This window comes from Narcine bancroftii, chromosome 6, assembly GCF_036971445.1.
Source record: "Narcine bancroftii isolate sNarBan1 chromosome 6, sNarBan1.hap1, whole genome shotgun sequence".
Classification (NCBI taxonomy): domain Eukaryota; kingdom Metazoa; phylum Chordata; class Chondrichthyes; order Torpediniformes; family Narcinidae; genus Narcine; species Narcine bancroftii.
In genome coordinates, this window is record NC_091474.1 from 227008726 (window position 1) to 227028256 (window position 19531).

At 39.9% G+C, this 19531-nt stretch overlaps 1 long non-coding RNA gene across 1 annotated transcript in view; it reads left to right on the forward strand.

Annotated features, from left to right (window-relative positions):
• LOC138737098 (uncharacterized) overlaps positions 1-12782 on the forward strand; it is a 169111-nt gene extending 156329 nt beyond the window's left edge. The window contains exons 4-5 of the long non-coding RNA XR_011340767.1: positions 10477-10628; positions 12370-12782. This is a non-coding gene — a long non-coding RNA (uncharacterized lncRNA). The remainder of the gene's footprint in view (positions 1-10476; positions 10629-12369) is intronic.
• Positions 12783-19531: the final 6749 nt, after the last annotated feature.

A 19531-nucleotide genomic window follows, 5' to 3' on the forward strand; every position in this document is an offset into this window, starting at 1 on the left:
AATACCCCTAAGCATAAAGCCCTCCAAAAGGTAATGGGAACAGCCAGGACTTATCAGGCAAAATCCTCCCCACTATCAAGAACATCTGCACGGAACGCTGTTATCAGAGAGCAGCAGCAATCATCAAAGACCCACATCATCTTGCACATGGTTTGATCTCAATGCTGCCACAAGATTTCCACCATCAGGTTCCTTTAACTACAAACTCAATCAGGGACTCATTTAAGGACTCTTACTTGTGCACTTTATTGATTTTCTTTTCTTGGCCTGTATTACACAATTTGTTTACATTTGTTTTCTGTTCACAGTTCTTTATTTGTTTCCATTTGTCTACGATGTGTATAGTTTTTTTTGCACTACCAATAAGTAGTAATTCTAGTGCACCTGGAAAAAAAGAATCTCAGCTTTGTATGTGATGTCATGTATGTATTCTGACAATAAATCCAAAATCTGAGAATAACCAAGAGATCCAGGAGAAGACTAACCATGTTGTTGGGTTAGAAACTGCATGCAACCTCAAGGGAAAGGAAACCATTCTTCATTTACAAAGGATTGATGTCCAACTGAACATGCCAAGAGAGTAATTTGAATTATCTTAAGGTACAAATAATTTATTTGCTGATTTATCAGGATTAGCACTTGATGGGGATCTCAGGAAAAAAAAGCTTGGATGAATCATCTGTAGTTCTATATGGCACGTCTGGCCAAACATGATTGTGTAAATTTCAATCTTAAGTTACCATAAGACTTACTGTAGGAGCAGAAATAAGCAATTCAGACCATCGATTCTGCCCCACTATTTAATCATGAGTTAATCCACTTTCCCACGGCCCCACTCCCCGGTCTTCTCCCCATAACTTTTGATGCCTAATCAGTAACCTATCAATCTCTGCCTTAAATATACCAATATCCTGGCCTCCACAATCGCCTGTGGAAACAAATCACCACCTTCTGGCTAAAGAAAATCCTCCATATCCCTGTTCAAAGTGGACAACCTTCAATCTTAAGGTTGTTCCCTCTTGGCCTAGACACTCCCACTAGGAAACAACCTTTTTACAATTTACTCTGTCTACGCCTTTCAATATATGAAATGTTTCAATAAGATCCCCCTCATTCTCCTAAATTCCAATGAGTACAGACTAAGAGCTTCATACGATAACCCTTTCATTCCTAGAATCATCCTAGTGAATCTCCATTGAACACTCTCTAACGTCAACTCGTCTTTTCTTAAAAAAGAAGCTAAAATCTACTCACAATACTCCAAGTGAAGTCTCACCGGTACCTTATAAAGCCTAAACATGGGGGGGGGGGGGCGTGGCAAGATGGCATAGAACCAAGACGTGGGTTCTGTCTCTCCCTCAAAGGACTGATTAATACCCAAGTTATATAAACTGTTAAAAAGTTCATTAGATGTATTATTAAGTGTTGGGGCTGCAAGAAATTAAGAAAGGAAAAGCTCAGAAGCAGAAGAAATTAGTTATTAAAGTTGTTGGAAAAAGTGAAAAATCTGGGCCTACTGAGCAAAAGAAGCACCAGGATCAATTAGGTATGGAACCCAAGATGCAGACGATGACCGTGGATCAACTTGAAAGAAGATCGACATCTCCGGGGATTCAACCAATCAAAGATGGTGCCGACATCAGCCAGGACGCCCACGGAAGCAGCGCTGTCAGCGTGGCTGGGGGGAGGGGTGAGTTAAGCGGGGTAGCACTGGACAGTGGGCGAGATAGCACTGTAATTAGTGCTTTAGTGCGTGCCGGCATGCCTGCGAGCGCCCGCTACTATGCAACAGGCCCAATGTGCATGCACCCGACGTCACGTTTCCATGAGGTCCTGGATCAATTTCATGCTGTGCGGGGGGACCTGCTCCACATCGAGCTGAAGAAGTTGGCCCGACGTTGGATAGGGTTCAAACGCACAGCATGGCGACTAGAGAGAATATTTTGGTACCAGAAGATGAGGAAGAAGAACAAATTGAATACTTGGACAAAGAAGATCAAGAGTTGTTATTGATGGCAACTTAAGGAATGGAAGGTAGGCCCAGAACTACAAAAATGGCTTCTCCTTTTAAATCCGTTACTTCACCTACTCTAATCCTTCACCTGGACCTGATGTGATTACAATGGTTGAGGAGTTAACAAAACAGAATGAAAATATTATGACTTATATAACCATTGGTTTTCATAATGTTGATGAACAACTTGTGGATGTGAAAAGTAAAATATCAGATGTGCGTGGAGAAATTGCAGCTATGAAAGAAGATCTTAATAAATGCTTGATTGAGGTGGACAAAGTACAGAAAAGATGCGAGAATGTGGAAAATAGAATAGATCAAGTGGAAGAATCAGTATCTGGGTGGGATATGCAAAAGAAATTGTTTATGCAAAAAATTGTTTCTTTGGAAAATCAAAGTCGAAGGAATCATGTACAGATAATTGGACTTACAGAGGACTTTGAATGTCAAGACCCTATGAAATTTTTTCATAAATGGATTTCAGAAATATTAGGAGTGGAAGCGTATCCTGATGGATTGGAATTGGACAGGGCTCATCGAGCGTTAAGAAGAAAACCTTTTCCAGGACAACCTCCAAGAGCAGTTTTAATTAGATGTTTAAGATTTCAAGATCGGGAGACGATTTTGCGTCTTGCAGTGCAGAAAGCCAGAATTGATCAGAATTCAATAATGGTTCAAGATAGTAGAGTTTTTTTTTAATGCGGATTTAAGTCAGGAGGTTATACAGCGACGTAAAGAGTTTAATCAAGCTAAGTCTGTGTTGTGGAAGAAGGGTTATAGGTCGACATTTAGATATCCTGCTGTTCTGAAAGTGTTTTATGACCCATCTCAATTTCAATTATTTGAGAAAGCTCAAGATGCCTAAACTTTTGCTAATTCTTTACCAGATAACAAGTTGAGTTTTGATCTTTCCAAGAAGCTAGCATCAACATTCCTAAAGTCAAGAACAGAAATGGGAGTGAACCGCAGAAGATGGAGATGCTACAGCTGATTGATGTGGTGGAAGACAGCATAAAGCAGACTGGACAATTACTTTACGATTTTTAAAATTTTTTTAGAAGTCTCGGCAGGGAGAGGCAGATGATCCGCTGAATTCAAAGTCATCTGCCACTAGTGGTATCGACCACACCCGATCGACAAGGGGGGGTACTGCTTAGCAGTTTGGGGGGAGGAGGGGAATTTTGGTGTTTGTATTTGATTGTTAAGTTAGTAAGTGGGGGGAGTTTTTGTTGGTTTTTTTCCTTTTTTTGGGGGGGACCCGGTTTAATTGTAAGAGTAAATTTTGTTAAGGGCCACTCTATAGGTAATAATGAATAATTTGACTTTTGCGATGTTTAATATTAAGGGGTTAAATCATCCGATGAAACGGAAATGTGTATTGGATTATATTAAAAAGTTGAAGGTGGATATAGCATTTTTGTGAGAAACTCACTTAACTGAGAAGGAACATTTGAAATTGAAAAGAGATTGGGTAGGACATGTAAATGCTTCATCTTTTACTTCTAAGGCCAGAGGAGTAGCCATTTTGGTAAATAAGAAAGTATTGTTTATTTTTGGATTTTTTTTTGTTAATGCTGGTAGGATTTTGGTGGTGAATTGTAATTTTTTTTCAGAAGCCTGGACTTTGATGAATGCTTATGCACCGAATGAGGATGATGAAGTATTTATTACAGATACTTTTTAAAATTTGAACCAATCGAATGGAAATATTTTAGTGGGAGGGGACTTTAATTGTTGTTTAGATCCTTTGTTGGATAAATCTCCAAAGACTCTGAAGAGAACTAAAATGGCAAAGAGAATTATTGAGGTAATGAAGGGTTTAAATTTGGTAGAAATATGGAGAAAATTGAACCCTACTGAAAAAGATTACTCCTTTCATTCAGCACGGCATAATTCATCTTCTAGAATTGATTAATTTTTAGTTTCAGCTCAATTGCAAGGTAGATTTATACAAGCAGAGTATAAAAGTAGAACATCGTCTGATAACTCGTTGATGTTGGCTTCTTGTTTGGGCACTGAGAAGGTAGGAAATACTTATCGTTGGAGATTTAATGAAAGGTTATTAAAAAGACCTGAGTTTATTAAATATATTAGGGAACAAATTATTTTTTATTTACAAATAAATCAGGATTCAGTTCAAAGTAAATTTGTTTTATGGGATGCTTTAAAAGCATATTTGAAAGGTCAGATCATTAGTTATATAGCTAGAATTAAAAAACAATATTTGATTGAAAGTCAAATTTTGGAAAATTAAATTGAAAAGTTAGAATAAGAATTTCAGAAGAATTCTACTGAAGATAATAAGATACATTTATCTAAATTAAAATTACAATATAATATATTGCATCATATAAATATGAAAAAATGATTCAAAGATCACAACAGCATTATTATGAGTTAGGTGAAAGAGCACATAAAGTTTTAGCTTGGCAATTAAAAACAGAACAAGCATCAAGAACAATTAATGCCATTAGGAAAGATTCGGAGATTACATAAACCTCAGGAAATTAATGAGGAATTTTTTAGATTTTATAATGAACTTTTAAACTTCTGAAAGTAGACAAAATACATCTGAAAGTAGACAAAATTGATTTGTTCTTGACTAATTTAAATTTGCCATCATTGACTGAGAACAATGTTAATGATTTAGATCATATTTGGCCCGCAAGATCATTTCAAAAATGGATTAGAGGTGGCCCGCCCTGCAGCGAGAGCCGATGCTGTTTTTTGGTAATGTCACCCCCACCATCCTCCCCCTTCATTGCACATCCTTCCCCATTGTAACACGAGAAATTGTAACACGAGAAGTCTGTCGATGTCATCAGCCGGCAAGCCGGTTGGAAGGCTCCCTGCACAACCAGTCACTTCTCCCACCTGTCGAGCGGTGCGGCGGATGGGCGAGCGCCTGTGATTTCCTGTCTGCGCAATGGATATGGCAGGCTGCTCACGGCCCCCGGGCAGCGCGAGCCCCACGCGACTGGCACCGGACGGCCCTTCCACAGCGCGAGCACACTTCTTCCGGTCGCCACGGCCTTCAGCGCTTGCACCCGTGCAGACCCCAGGGATGGCTGGTTCGGCCCTGCACATGAAGAGAGAGATGGTGGCTGTCCGCAAAGGCTGATCGGCAGCGCGCTGGGCCTGAGTGGGTGGGTAAGCAGGGGTGGGCAGAGGGTGTAGGTGAGGAGAAATGGGCAGGGGAAGTTATGGTGGTGCGAGGGGTAGTTAGAGGGAGAGATGAGTAGAAGGAGGGGTGGATAGGGAAGAGGTAAAAGGGGAGGGGCAGGGCGAGTAGGGGAGGGGTGATTAGAGGGTGAGAGACGGGTAGAGGGAGGAACAGGTTGAGGGGAGAAGCAGTAGAGGGGCATGTATAGGATGGGGTGGGTAGAGGCAGAGCGAGTGGAGTGAGGGGTGAGTAGAGGTTGGGTAAAGGACTGGTCAGGTAGAGGGATGGTGGGTCGAGGGTGAATAGAGGCCTTGAGGCTGAGGAGTGAGCAGGAAATGCTGAGTCCTGATGCAGGCCAAAATGGACACAGCCTGTGAATGCTGACTACATCTCCACAGGGACCAAATAGGTTTCCTTCAGGTCAAGCAAAGGGTGAACTTGAGCTACCTACTCCTGACCTGTAACATTATCCTCCTAAAGTTATATCCTAAAGTTTAACATTACATATGTTGAAAGAAGAGAAAACATGCAGATGTTGTTGAAAATTTTCAATAAATATTTAGTTCGGCCCTCGACTTAGTCCAAGTTTTTAATTTTGGCCCTTCGTGAATTTGAGTTTGACACCCCTGATTTAGATTGTCCTTTTACAGAATTGGAATTAAAGGAAGAACAATGTCGGGAGGAAAGTCCCCGGGTGAAGATGGGTTTACAGTAGAATTTTATAAAGAATTTAATGATTTGTTGTTTCCGGTTTATATGGAAGTTTTGAAGCAGGCAACTGAGTTGGGTTCATTTCCAGAATCATTTTTGAGGATGTTGATTACTGTTATTCCAAAGAAAGATAGAGATACATTAAAAATGTCTTCTTCTCGACCAATATCGTTATTAAATGTAGATTATAAAATTGTTGTGAAAGTATTAGCTAATAGATTGGCTAATTATTAGCCAAAATTAGTACATGTTGACCAAGCTGGATTTATAAAAGGTCGATATTCAGTTGATAATGTCACTAAATTGATTTCTATAATTAATGCTGCTAGACAACAAGTTAATCAACCAATGATAGTGGTGTTAGATGTGGAAAATGGTTTTGATAGGGTTGAGTGGAAATTTCTATTTAAGGTTTTAGAAAAATTTCAATTTGGATCAACCTTTACTACTTGGGTTAAAGCTTTATATACTAATCCTACAGCACAAATAATGATGAATGGACAGATTTCATCAGCTTTTACATTATCTCGATCAACTAGACAAGGTTGTCCTCTTTCACCAGCATTGTTTGCATTTAGCTCAAGCTATTAGGCAAAATTTGGATATTAAAGGTATTAAAGTAGGTGAACAAGAATCTAAGATTAATTTGTTTGCTGATGATGTTTTAATATATCTAACACATCCTAAAGAATCCTTGAGGATGCTGCAAAATTTATTACATCAATATGGCGTACTGTCAGGATATAAAGTTAACTGGGAGAAGAGTGAAATATTGCCGATATCAAATGAGGATTATTTAGATTGTAGACAGATTACTAAATTTAAATGGTCTGATAGATTAAATATTTAGGAGCTATAGTTAATAAAGAATATCAGGACTTATATAATTTGAATTATATACCTTTGTTGAATAAGATTAAAATTGATTTACAGAATTGGAAAGATTTGCCATTAACTTTAATTGGGAGAGTAAATTATATAAAAATGAATATTTATCCTCGTATACAATATCTTTATCAATCTATTTCATGTGGGATTCCGAAGAATTTTTTTAAAGAATTAAATCAAGTAATTTGATTATTTTTATGGAAGGATAAATTACCTAGGCAGTATGAATGCGGAGGACTTCAATTACCAAATTTTCAAAATTATGATGAAGCGGCACAGTTGAAATTCATTAATAGGTTGTTTGATGTTCAACAATCTACGGCCTGGTCTAAAGTCGAATTGGATCAAATTTTCAAAAAAGAAATGAGTCAATTTATTTATAAATGGAATCCCTTATTGTTATAAATATATAATTTTCCAGTATTAAGACATATATTGGATATTTGGAATAAGCAGGATCAACTTAAGGGTTCTAAAGGGAAATTTTTGATTAAATCACCATTGTATCAGAATAAATTCATTCCATTTTCTTTAAATAATCCTTATTTGAAAAATTGGAAACTGAAAGGAATTAATATTATACAAGATTGTTTTGCGGCGGGTAAATTTTCTACATTTAATAGATTACAAGAGAGTTTTGGTATTTCTGCAAATTCTATTTTTGCTTATCATCAAGTTTGAGAATGTTTGCGAATACAATTTAGTAAAAGGATTTAATTTTACCAAGTCAATCTGTGAGATTTTAATGGTTGGCAAGGAAACGAAAGGATTTATATTGGATATGTATAGGTTATTGCAAGAAAAGATGGATAAAGTTGGGTTATATCAGACAAAAGAGAAATGAGAGAAAGATTTAGATATTGAATTGTCTTGGGAGGAATGGTCAAATATGTGTATTGACAGTGTTACAAAATTAATTAATGTGAGATATAGTATGGTTAATTATAATTTTATTCATCAATTATATTTGACTCCTGAGAAGTTGAAGAAATATGAAATATCTAACAGAGTTGTGTTTTAGATGTGGAGAAAAGACAGGTACTTTTGTGCATTGTGTATGGACATGTAAGAAAGTTAAATTTTTGGGGGGGAAAAAGTTATTAAATTTTTGAGAGATTTATTTACAATCGATTTGCAAATAAATCCAATGATGTGTTTATTGGGTTATATGAATGCTGTTACTTTGGGATTGGTTGATAAGCCACAGTTGGCATTTTTGCGATTAGGGTTAGAGGTTGCAAGAAAATATATAGCGATAACTTGGAAAAATGATGTGGAATTGAATACACAAAGATGGCACAATGAATTGCAATCATGTTTATATTTGGAAAAAAATAACTTACAATTTATGAAATAATCATTCTTTTTTATTAAAATGTGGAGCTTATATTTGTATTGTATGGTTATTGATCTTAAGTAAGAGTTATGTAGAGTTGGCATGTTGATTAACTAATTTTAAATGTATAATTTTTTTTAAGGCTCTGAGGGGTGGGGGATGATGTAGTTAGTAGATGAAGGGGGTGGGGGATATAACGCCTCAAACCGTGCATCTTGGCGCCTCACAGTTTGGCGGGCAGCAACCTCCTTTGAAGAAGACCGCAGAGCCCACCTCACTGACAAAAGGCAAAGGAGGAAAAACCCAACACCCAACCCCAACCAACCAATTTTCCCCTGCAACCGCTGCAACCGTGTCTGCCTGTCCCGCATCGGACTTGTCAGCCACAAACGAGCCTGCAGCTGACGTGGACTTTTTACCCCCTCCATAAATCTTCGTCCGCGAAGCCAAGCCAAAGAAAAAAAGAATTATTTTTTATATAATTTTTCTTCCTTTTTTATATATCTGTATTTGTATCTTGTATTTTCTTTTTTTTGTAATATTTTGTAAAATTCTTAAATAAAATTTCCAAAAAAAATGCTTCTCATATGATTCATTGCTGGAATCATCGTTGTTAACCTCCTCTGAACCCTCTCCAATGTCAGGACATTCTTTTTTAAATGAGGAACCCAAAATTGCTTTCAATACTCCAAATGAGGTCTCATCAGTGCCTTATAAAGCCTTAACATCACATCCCTGTTCTTATACTCTTATAAGAAGGCATTTGCCTTCTTCACCATGACTCAACCTGCAAGTTTACCTTCAGGCTATCTGCCATGAGGACTCCCAGGTCCCTTTGCAATTTTCAATTTTCTTCCCATTAAGAAAATAGTCTGCCCATTTATTTTTTTCTTCCAGAATGTATGACTGTACACTTTCCTTTTTTCAATATTTTGATTGTAATTGAAATTCCACATTTAAAAAATACATAAGAATACATGCTAAAAGTTTTAAAAATACATTACACTTAGATCATACCAGTTCATCCAAGGTACCCTGCATTCTCAATTAAACAAGTTATATTACAGTAATATTTTGTTATAAAAAGATCTAAACCCACTACCAACAATGAAACCGTTTGCCAAGGAGAGCAGAAAGGAATACCTAATCAAATTACCTTATTACCTTATTAGTCAACATTTCTGCATTAATATCAAATATCAAGTAAAAAAATTTCAGTCCAGTGGTGTTGCACGCTACCAGATTTGTCCAAAACAAAGTACAGGTCAAATCCTCCGTAGCAAGAATAATTCATAAAAGGACCCCAGTGTTTGAAAATTTGAATTCAAATCAGAAATTGAGCATCTAATCTTCTCTAAATTTAAACATGACATCAGGTAGCCATTGAGCATGAGTAGGCGGGGTACCATCTGAGCAACATCGCCCGCCCAGCCATGAGAAGTAAAAACTAATATATCCAAATCAGATGACATTAGAGTTATGCCCCTCTCTCCAACAATTACAAACAAAGCAGTTAAAGGATTAGGCATAAAATTAACTTTAAAAAGTATAGACAAAGTTCCCGACATTACATTTCATTTGCCGCTTTGCCTACTCTCCTAATCTGTTCAAGTCCTTCCGCAACCTCCCTTTTTTCCGATACTACCTGCTCCTCTATTATGGAGAGGATTCCAACATTTTGCTTGTCCTACTCTTTGTTATTTGCATATTGGTTAAATCATGTAATTTTCGCTCATTGAGAGAACAGTCCATGCTAAAAATCCTTAAATGATGCAATGATTGATCCAGTTGAAGGTATAATTTCAGAGTGGTTTGCATCAATCTTGTGTCATTAATTCCTCAAGCCATTAGCTGTATTGCATTTTTATCCATGATGAATCATCAATTAGTAGGTTCCTACAGCACCCACCTGCAAAGTTAATTGGGATTTAGGAACCAACTTATTTTTCATGGAAACTTGGAAGGACTTAACATCCTTGGAGAAGTTTGATTGTTTCAGTAAAAGTAGTGACCATGTTTTACTCCATTTATAAATTAAATGGCAATGGGCCTTTCATTCAGACACTAAAGCAAATTTAATTAAATATTAAAAACAACTTGGTTATTGTAAAATGTACTAATGAAATAAAAGCAGTGGGCATAACTCAATTAATGCTACACTGGTGGGAAAATGGTGAGTATTTTACAAATTAATTACTACAGCTGCAGGTTATAAAGTTAAAGAAAAGGCTTTTGCTATATTTTAAAATCAAAAAAAAACATGACTTAAATATACTAAAAGTGTAAGTTTATTTATTAATCTTTGTATTTTGATAAATATTTTCAAGCTTTACACATTATAAATGAATTATTTATTTTCATTAGGGCAACAGAGATTAGGCCAGCACAAAGGCTGAAGAAGGGATTAAAGCAGCAGGTGACATCAATGGATGGAGAACTACGAGTAAAGACTGCAGGGGATCAGCAGGGCACGGCAGGATAGGTCATTTGCCTGGGACTGATGCCAGTGAATAAAGGTCAGCGAGAAGCATTACAATGGGGCCTGGCAAGAGTGGTTGAATGGCCTTAGAATGGGTGGGAGATCATTCGAAATGGCAGCAGTGAACATAAAATGAGTGGTGAAACATCAATTACGAAGACAGAAGCTCAAAGACCTGGAGATGAGGCAGACAGAGGGCTAAGCAGCTCTTAAAAATACATAAACTGCACAGAAGAACAGAGTCACTTTTTAAAAGCTAGACAAAAGAAATCTAAACTGAAAATTAATTTGCAATGTCTTCTCTATATTGGAGATACTGGATTCAAACTGGGAGATCACATCATTCAGCATCTTCACTGAGCCCACAGCAAGGATGGGGATCTCCCAGTGGTCAACCATCTCAATTCCGTGCCTCATTCATGCGCCAACATGTCTGTCCATGGCCCTCATGCACTGCCAAACTGAGGCCACCTGCAAATTGGAGGAGTAACACCTAATATCCATTCTGGGCACTCTCCAACTGCAAAGTCAGCATTAGAACAAGTCTAATCGATGGGGGGGCATTAGGGTAACTGCGGTGGAGGGGGGAGGGGTTTGAGGGGGTGAGGACACAAACTGATGTTTGGAAACTCACTTAGCAAGGGGGGAGAGGGGGCCATACCTGCCATGAACCTCCTCCAGGTGCCATTGTCAAACTTACTCCTCCCTCCGACATAACAGAAGACGATACCACATGATTCTAGTGATGCTAATGCTACAAGTGGGTAGGGGACACAATAACTCATTTGGGGGGCATGGCCTACAAATGCCCCACCATGACACTGAGCCTATCCATCCAGATGGCATTAACATAGACTTCTCCTGTTTCTATTAAGCCACTTCATTCCCTCCCCATTCAGAGAGCTATGGATTCCTCCATCATTTTTTAGTTTTTTTTTCCCCTCTTGTGCCCTCTCACCTATGACCTCTTGTCTGTGGGCCTGTGCTCCTTCCCCTGTCCCTCCCCTTACCATTTCAGGTGCCTGCTTGCTTTTTGCTCATACCTCAGTGAAAGGCTCCAACCTGAAACATGGTTATGTATCTCTATATTTGCTAGGTAAAGAATGCCGGGTGACTTGCTGAGTTTCTCCAGCTGATTTTCATGTTTAATTTAATTTACAAGTTAAGTGATTTAAAATTGATGTAACTGCAAAACAAATATGATATATTAGGTTTACAGAGGTCAGCACAACATCGTGGGTGGAAGGGCCTGTACTGTTCTGTAACATTCTATATTCTAAGTATGAAACATAAATTTCCCAGATGAAGGCAACAATGCTCAAAGTTACTTGAATTACCCACTACCATGAGAGAGACAGATAATGTTTTCATTCTGTATGTTTTAAATCGTATCAATAACAATTTCTAAATGCTTTATTTAAATTGTTTTACTATAACAAAAATAAAAGAATAGGAGGATATTTTAAATACTTTATTAATAGCAACTCTTGTATTCTATGAAAAAGATTAAACAATTTTTTTTAAATTAACACAAGCTCTATAAATACTCTCCCACCTGCACCCCTGAGCAAAAGCAAGACCAGATTGCGATCTTAGGTAACTCTTTACTCCTATATTCTTATCAAGCTGTCTGTTTTCTCAACAACTTCACAAGTTTTTTCGTGAGTTACAAAAGATGTGATTTATGCTTATGAAATATTTGGTGAAACAGACACAGTGAAATAAGCAAAATTTAGCAATTAACTGAAAATATGTGTTTTATTATATCCCCACCCAAGGCCCGCCGGTCCATGCCAAGGCACACCAGCTCCCGCCGGATAAGCTCCAGATAGCGAAAGAGGAGTTCTCACATCTGCAGGAACAGGAGATCATTTCACGTTCTGACAGTCCTTGGGCCTCGCTGCTCCACCTGGTTCCAAAAGCTTCCAGTGGCTGGCGACCCTGCAGAGATTATCGACAGCTTAACGACGCGACAGTACCTGAATGTTACGCCATCCCTCACATTCAGGACTTGACGGCGAACCTGCATGGCATGAGGGTGTTCTCCAAAGTTGACCTAGTGCGTGGGTATAATCAAATGTGAAACAGTATGGCATTAGTGCAGGGGTGTCAAACTCAAATTCACGGAGGGCCAAAATTAAAAACTTGGACTAAGTCGAGGGCCGAACTAAATATTTATTGAAAATTTTCAACAACATCTGCATGTTTTCTCTTCTTTCAACATATGTAATGTTAAACTTTTTCTTATTAAAAGAAATGTTTAATAATAGTTTGGGATAAACTCTGTCATTGTCATTGGCCCATTTCCTTTAGCGTCTGAAACCATGCATATGACGAGTCAATGAGGGATGATTAAAGCAGTGGTCTTCAAACTTTTTCTTTCCACCAACAGACCACCTTAAGCAATCCCTTACTGATCACAGAGCACCAATGGCACAGGGACGCGAGTGGAAAAAAAAAGGTTGAGAACTGTTGTATTGTGGTAACTCCACATCTGATTAGGTTAATTGTTAGGCAAGTGGTCAGAGAAGGACCCCCCCCCACCCCAAGAAAGGCTTAAATCACAGGAACAAAATAAGCTTCCGTCTCACTGCTCCCAATCTTACACACAGTCCTGATGTGGAATGTGGGGTCGCAGCTCCACGTTCACCCAAGTTCAGGTGCTGTCTGTGTTGAGTTTGTACGCTCTCCCCTTGTCTTGGACCAACAGGTCGGTCACCTGACGAAGGCACCCGAACCCCCCGTTGAAACGCCGGCGTCCGGGGCGGTGGAGGAATTGGCTGAGAAGAGCGTGTTGCTCCCACCCCCCTCCCATGGTTGGAGAGGGATTAAACTGCGATCTCACGGCGCCGGGCTCATCTCCAACAAAAGGAGCGGGAGGCAGGGTCCGCCGCGCATGGAGCGAGGGGGAAGGCATCGCCAACGAGACGTTCGGTCCGGCGTCGCCGCTGAAGCGCAGACCCAACGAGGATGGTCCCCAACTCCAGCCGCGTCTGTGTGTCTGGGAGCCGGGCGGGCTGAGTGCGGCGCTCCGATCCCCGGGATTCGGGACTCTGAGATCCCTCCACACCTCCGGCGTCTTCATTTTCACCTTCAGTGTGCATGCGCTATACTGGCGCAGCGACCAGCGGGCCAACTCTAATATATATTTAATATGATCTTGCAGGCCAAATATAATTATATGCCCGCGGGCCAGAGTTTGACATGTGTGCATTAGTGAATACAGCATCTCCATTTGTAAGGAAAGAGATATGTGCTAGAGGAAGTTCAGAGAAGATTCATTGTTAATTCCTGCTTTGAACAGGGGTGGGGTGATTGTCCTTTGAGGAAAACTTAGTCTAAACAGATGAATTTAAACGAAGGCAAGGTATTAATATTAAATTCTTAAGATTTTGAGGGGTGTGACAAAGTTGAAGCTGAGAAAATGTTCCCCTTATGGGGGAATATAAATCAAGAGAGCATTAATCAGAAACTGTGACGTTTAAGGTGAGTGGAATTTCTTCTCTCAGTAGGCTCTTTATGTTTGGATCTTTTCTGCTTTAGAGAATTACAGAGATGGAATCATTGAATGTATTCACAGACAAACAGAGTAATTTAGTCTTTGAGATGAAAGTGTTAGTTTCAAGTGTTTCAGGGAAAGTGAAGCCAGTATTAGAACAATTATTATCATATTGAATGAAAAACAGTTTGCAGAGCTCACGAGGCCTATCTTTGCTCCTACGACTTGTGTACTTGATGGATCACTAGATGGCAACCTATACATATACACAAGAGAAACTTGTCCGTGAACTACTCTTTGCAGACGATGCCGCTTTAGTTGCCCATTCAGAGCCAGCTCTTCAGCGCTTGACGTCCTGTTTTGCGTAAACTGCCAAAATGTTTGGCCTGGAAGTCAGCCTGAAGAAAACTGAGGTCCTCCATCAGCCAACTCCCCACCATGACTACCAGCCCCCCCATCGGGCACACAAAACTCAAAACGGTCAACCAGTTTACCTATCTCGGCTGCACCATTTCATCAGATGCAAGGATCGACAACGAGATAGACAACAGACTCGCCAAGGCAAATAGCGCCTTTGGAAGACTACACAAAAGAGTCTGGAAAAACAACCAACTGAAAAACCTCACAAAGATAAGCGTATACAGAGCCGTTGTCATACCCACACTCCTGTTCGGCTCTGAATCATGGGTCCTCTACCGGCATCACCTACGGCTCCTAGAACGCTTCCACCAGCGTTGTCTCCGCTCCATTCTCAACATTCATTGGAGCGCTTTCATCCCTAACGTTGAAGTACTCGAGATGGCAGAGGTCGACAGCATCGAGTCCACGCTGCTGAAGATCCAGCTGCGCTGGGTGGGTCACGTCTCCAGAATGGAGGACCATCGCCTTCCCAAGATTGTGTTACATGGCGAGCTCTCCACTGGCCACCGTGACAGAGGTGCACCAAAGAAAAGGTACAAGGACTGCCTAAAGAAATCTCTTGGTGCCTGCCACATTGACCACCGCCAGTGGGCTGATATCGCCTCAAACCGTGCATCTTGGCGCCTCACAGTTTGGCGGGCAGCAATCTCCTTTGAAGAAGACCGCAGAGCCCACCTCACCGACAAAAGGCAAAGGAGGAAAAACCCAACACCCAACCCCAACCCACCAATTTTCCCCTGCAACCGCTGCAACCATGTCTGCCTGTCCCGCATCGGACTTGTCAGCCACAAACGAGCCTGCAGCTGACGTGGACATATACCCCCTCCATAAATTTTCGTCCACGAAGCCAAGCCAAAGAAAGAAAGAAAAGATGGCAACCTATACCTATACCATAAATGATCATTGTATCTAAAATTAAACAAGCTTGGTTATAGAACATTACAGCACAGTACAGGCTCTTCGGCCCTCGGTGTTCTGCTGACCATTCTATTCCTTCCAAAAAAAAGCACTAAACCCACCCTACCCATAACCCTCTATTTTTTTTTTATCCATGTGCCTGTCTAAGAGTCTCTTAAATGCCCCTAATGTTTCACCCTCCAGCACCATCCCTAGCAAGGCATTCTAGGCACCCACAATTCTCTGAGTAAAAAAAGAACTACTCCAGATGTCTCTCCTAAACTTCCTTCCCTTAACTTTGTATATCTGTCCTCTAGTGTATGCTGTTCCTGCCCTGTCCTGGTTGCTATTTGATTATCTTGTTTGAGATCAGAGATAAAGAAATTAATATTATCTTTTTGTGTGATGTTGATCCTGTAAACAAAACTGGAAAGGTCAGAAGCAACTATGAAAAATGACAGAGAATTGACGTTTCAACTTGGACAATTTGTTACAGGTAACTTAGATCTGTTTTTCTTTCCATGAATGTTAGCTGGTGGAGCTGACAGATTTTTAGCATTTTCTATTTTTATTACACAAACTATTTGTTTAATTTGTCTGCTATTTTCTATTTCCCAATTATAGATTTTTCCACCTCTCTCTTTAAGGAACCCACAAGTCATATGCATCTGTACAAAGAGAAACAGTTTACATTTCAGGTTGAAGAAACCTCTTTAAATTTGCACAGGGGAGAGGGGGTAAAACAAAGTAGTTTTAATCTACAGAAAGAGTGAGAGAAGGATGAACAGGACAAAGGGACTATTTCTGAAAGTTGCATTGGTCATAAAACTGTGAAGGTTAATGAGGGAAAACCAGGTTGGGACTGGATCGCAAGAGAGAATTTGTAGAATGCCCACGAGATGGCTTTTTAGAGCAGCTTGTTGATGAGCCCACAAGGGGATCGGCTGTACTGGATTGAGCATTGTGTTATGTACCGGAGGCAATTTGAGATCCTAGAGTAAACAAACCATTAGGGGAGCAGTGATCACAATAGGATTGAGTTCAATTTGAGATTTAACAAGGAGAAACAAAAGTCAAAAGTTTCACTATTTCAGTGGAGTAAAAAGGAATTACAGTGGCATCCGAGAGGAACTGGTCAAAGTAGATTGGAAGGAGGCACTAGTAGGGAAGACGGCTGAGCAGAAATGGATGGAGTTTCTGCAAGGAAAGGAAGGTGCAGGATAAATATATACCAAAAAAGAGGAAATATTCAAATGGAAAAATGTCACAACTGTGGCTGACAAAGGAAGTCAATCCAACATAAAAACAAAACAGAGGGGATACATGGAAGCCAAAGTTAAAGGGAAGATGAGGTTTTAGAAATTTTTACAAACTTGCAGAAGGTAACTAAGGAGGGAAAAGATGAAGTAAGAAAGTAGGCGAGCAAATAATAGAGGATGCAAAAAAGCTACTTCAAGAATATAATGAGTAAAAGAGAGATGAGAGTAGATATGGGACCAGTAGAAAATAATGTGGGAGAAATAATAATGCAAGACATGAAGATGGCAGAGGAACTAAATGAATATTTTGCATCATTCGTCACTGTGGAAGTTATTAGCAAAGGGCCAGATGTCGAAGGATACCAGGGAAGGGAAGTGTGTGCATTTACTACTTCAAAGGAGAAGGTGCTCAGAAAGCTGAATAGTCCAGGAGTACATAAGTCTGCCAGACCAGATAGAAGGCATGCTCAAGTTCTGAAAGAAGTAGCAATAGAGATTGTGGAGCCATTGATCTTTCAGGAATCGATAGATTCTGGTATGGTCCTGGAGGATGGGAAAATCACAAATGCCACCCCACAATTCAAGATGGGAGGGCGGCAGCAGAAAAGAAATTATAGACCAGTTAGCCTGACGTCAGTGGTTGGGAAGATTAGAGTTGATTGTCAAGGATGAGGTTGTGGAGTGTTTGGAGGCACATGACAAAATAGGCCAATTTTCTGAAGGGAAAATCTTGCTTGACAAATCTACTAGAATTCTTTGAAGAAGTGACAAGCAGGCGAGATAAAGGCAATGCAGTATTGTGTATTTGGATTTTCAGAAGGTCATTGCAAAGTGCCACACATAATGCTTCTCAACAAGATAAGAGCTCATGGTATAACAGAAATAAAGTATGGTGGTACATGGTATTATGGGCAGATTCGTCACTGAGCTGGGAAGGCTGGCCCGCCTGTGGAACCGGTAACCCCTCCCCCTAAAACCCCTAATAAAGGCCAAGAGCTCCAGTCTCCTTCCCCATACCTGCCCTTGGACTTGAGCCAGCAGTATGCTGAGGCAGGCTTGAATCTTTAGATCAATAAAGCCTTTGGTCCTTACTTCGTGTCTGTGAGTGGTCATTGATCGGGCTACACATAGTAGAGTATTGGCTGATTGGCAGGAAGCAGAGATTCAGAATGGCTGCCAGTGCTAGTGTTGTTCCACAAGGGTCAGTGTTGGGGTCACTTCTTTCTATGTTGTATATCAATGATTAGATTATGGAATGAATGGCTTTGTGACTAAGCTTGCAGATAGGTGGAGAAGCAGGTAGAGTAGTGTAAACAAAAGCTGTAGAAAACTTAGACTGATTTGGAGAATGGGTAGAGAAGTGGCAAATGAAACACGATACGGTCACACACTTCGGTAGAAAAACAATAAACAGCAGACTCTTTTCTAAATGGAAAGAAAATTGAAATTTTCCAGATGCAAAGGGACATGCAAGTCCTCATGCAGGATACCATGAGCTGGTGATGAAGGCAAATTCAATTTCAATTTAAAAAATTGAAAATTCATTTCAAGAGGAATAGAAAACAAAAGCAGGGACATGATGTAAAGGCACTGGTGGGACCTCATTTGGAGTTTTGCAAGCAGTTTTGAGCTCCTCATTTAAGAAAGCTTGTGCTGATGTTGGAGAGGGTTCAGATGAGGTTGACAAGGGTGATTCAAGGAATGAAAGGGTTATCAGATGAGGAGCTTTTGACAATTCGGTCTGTACTCTTTGGAATTTAGGAGAATGAAGGGCAATCTCATTGAAACATTTGGAATGTCGAAAGGCATGGACAGAGTAGATGTAGAAAGGTTGTTTCCCACAGTGGGAGAGCATAGGACAAGAGGGAACAATTTCTGGATTGAAGAATGTCCACAGGGGAATTTCTTTAGCCAGAGAATGGTCAATCTGTGGAATTTGTTGCCATAGGTGGTTGTGGAGGCCAGGTCATTGAGTGTATTTAAGACAGAGATTGGTCTTGATTAGCCAGGGCATCAAAGTTTATGGAGAAAAAGCCAGGCAGAGGGGCTGAGTGGGGAAATGGAACGACTCATGATTAACCGGCAGGGCAGACTCAATGGGCTGAATGGCCTATTTCTGTTCCGATATCTTATGGTCTTATAGAAATAGGTAATTTAAGCAAGGGCCACATAAAGACAATTATATGGTCAGTTCTGTAAATCTTTACTGTTTTTGGTTTCTGGAAGATGTACAGTTCTGTCTGAAGGAATCATATCTGAAGGTATCACCTAGTTAAGAATGATAAAGATAACAAAAGGAGGATGGAGGTTAAGGTAAAAGGTAGAATAGGGAATATATGTGAGGGTCATTCTCTGAAATGCGTGTACTTTAATGCAAGAAGCATAGTGAACAAGGTAGATGAGCTTAGAGCATGGATTGGCACTTGGAATCATGATGTTGTGGCAATTAGTGAGACCTGGTTACAGGAGGGTCAGGACTGGCAACTAAATATTCCAGAATACAAATTCTTTAGATGTGATAGAACAGGAGGTAAAAAAGGGGGAGGAGTTGCTCTGCTTGTTAAGGAGGACATTACTGCCATGAGGTGGCAGGATGGTTTGGAGAGATCATCCAGTGAGGCTGTTTGGGTGGAATTAAGGGGTGGAGGAGGCATGAGGATACTAATAGACCACCAAATGGGCCAAGAAAATTGGAAGAACAAATTTGTAAGGAGATAGCATATATGTGTAATAAACATAAGGTAGTGATCATGGGAGATTTTAACTTCCCTCACATTGATTGGGATACCCATACAGTAAGAGGGCTGGATGGGCTAGAGTTTGTCAAATGTGTGCAAGATAGTTTTCTTAATCAATACGTAGAGG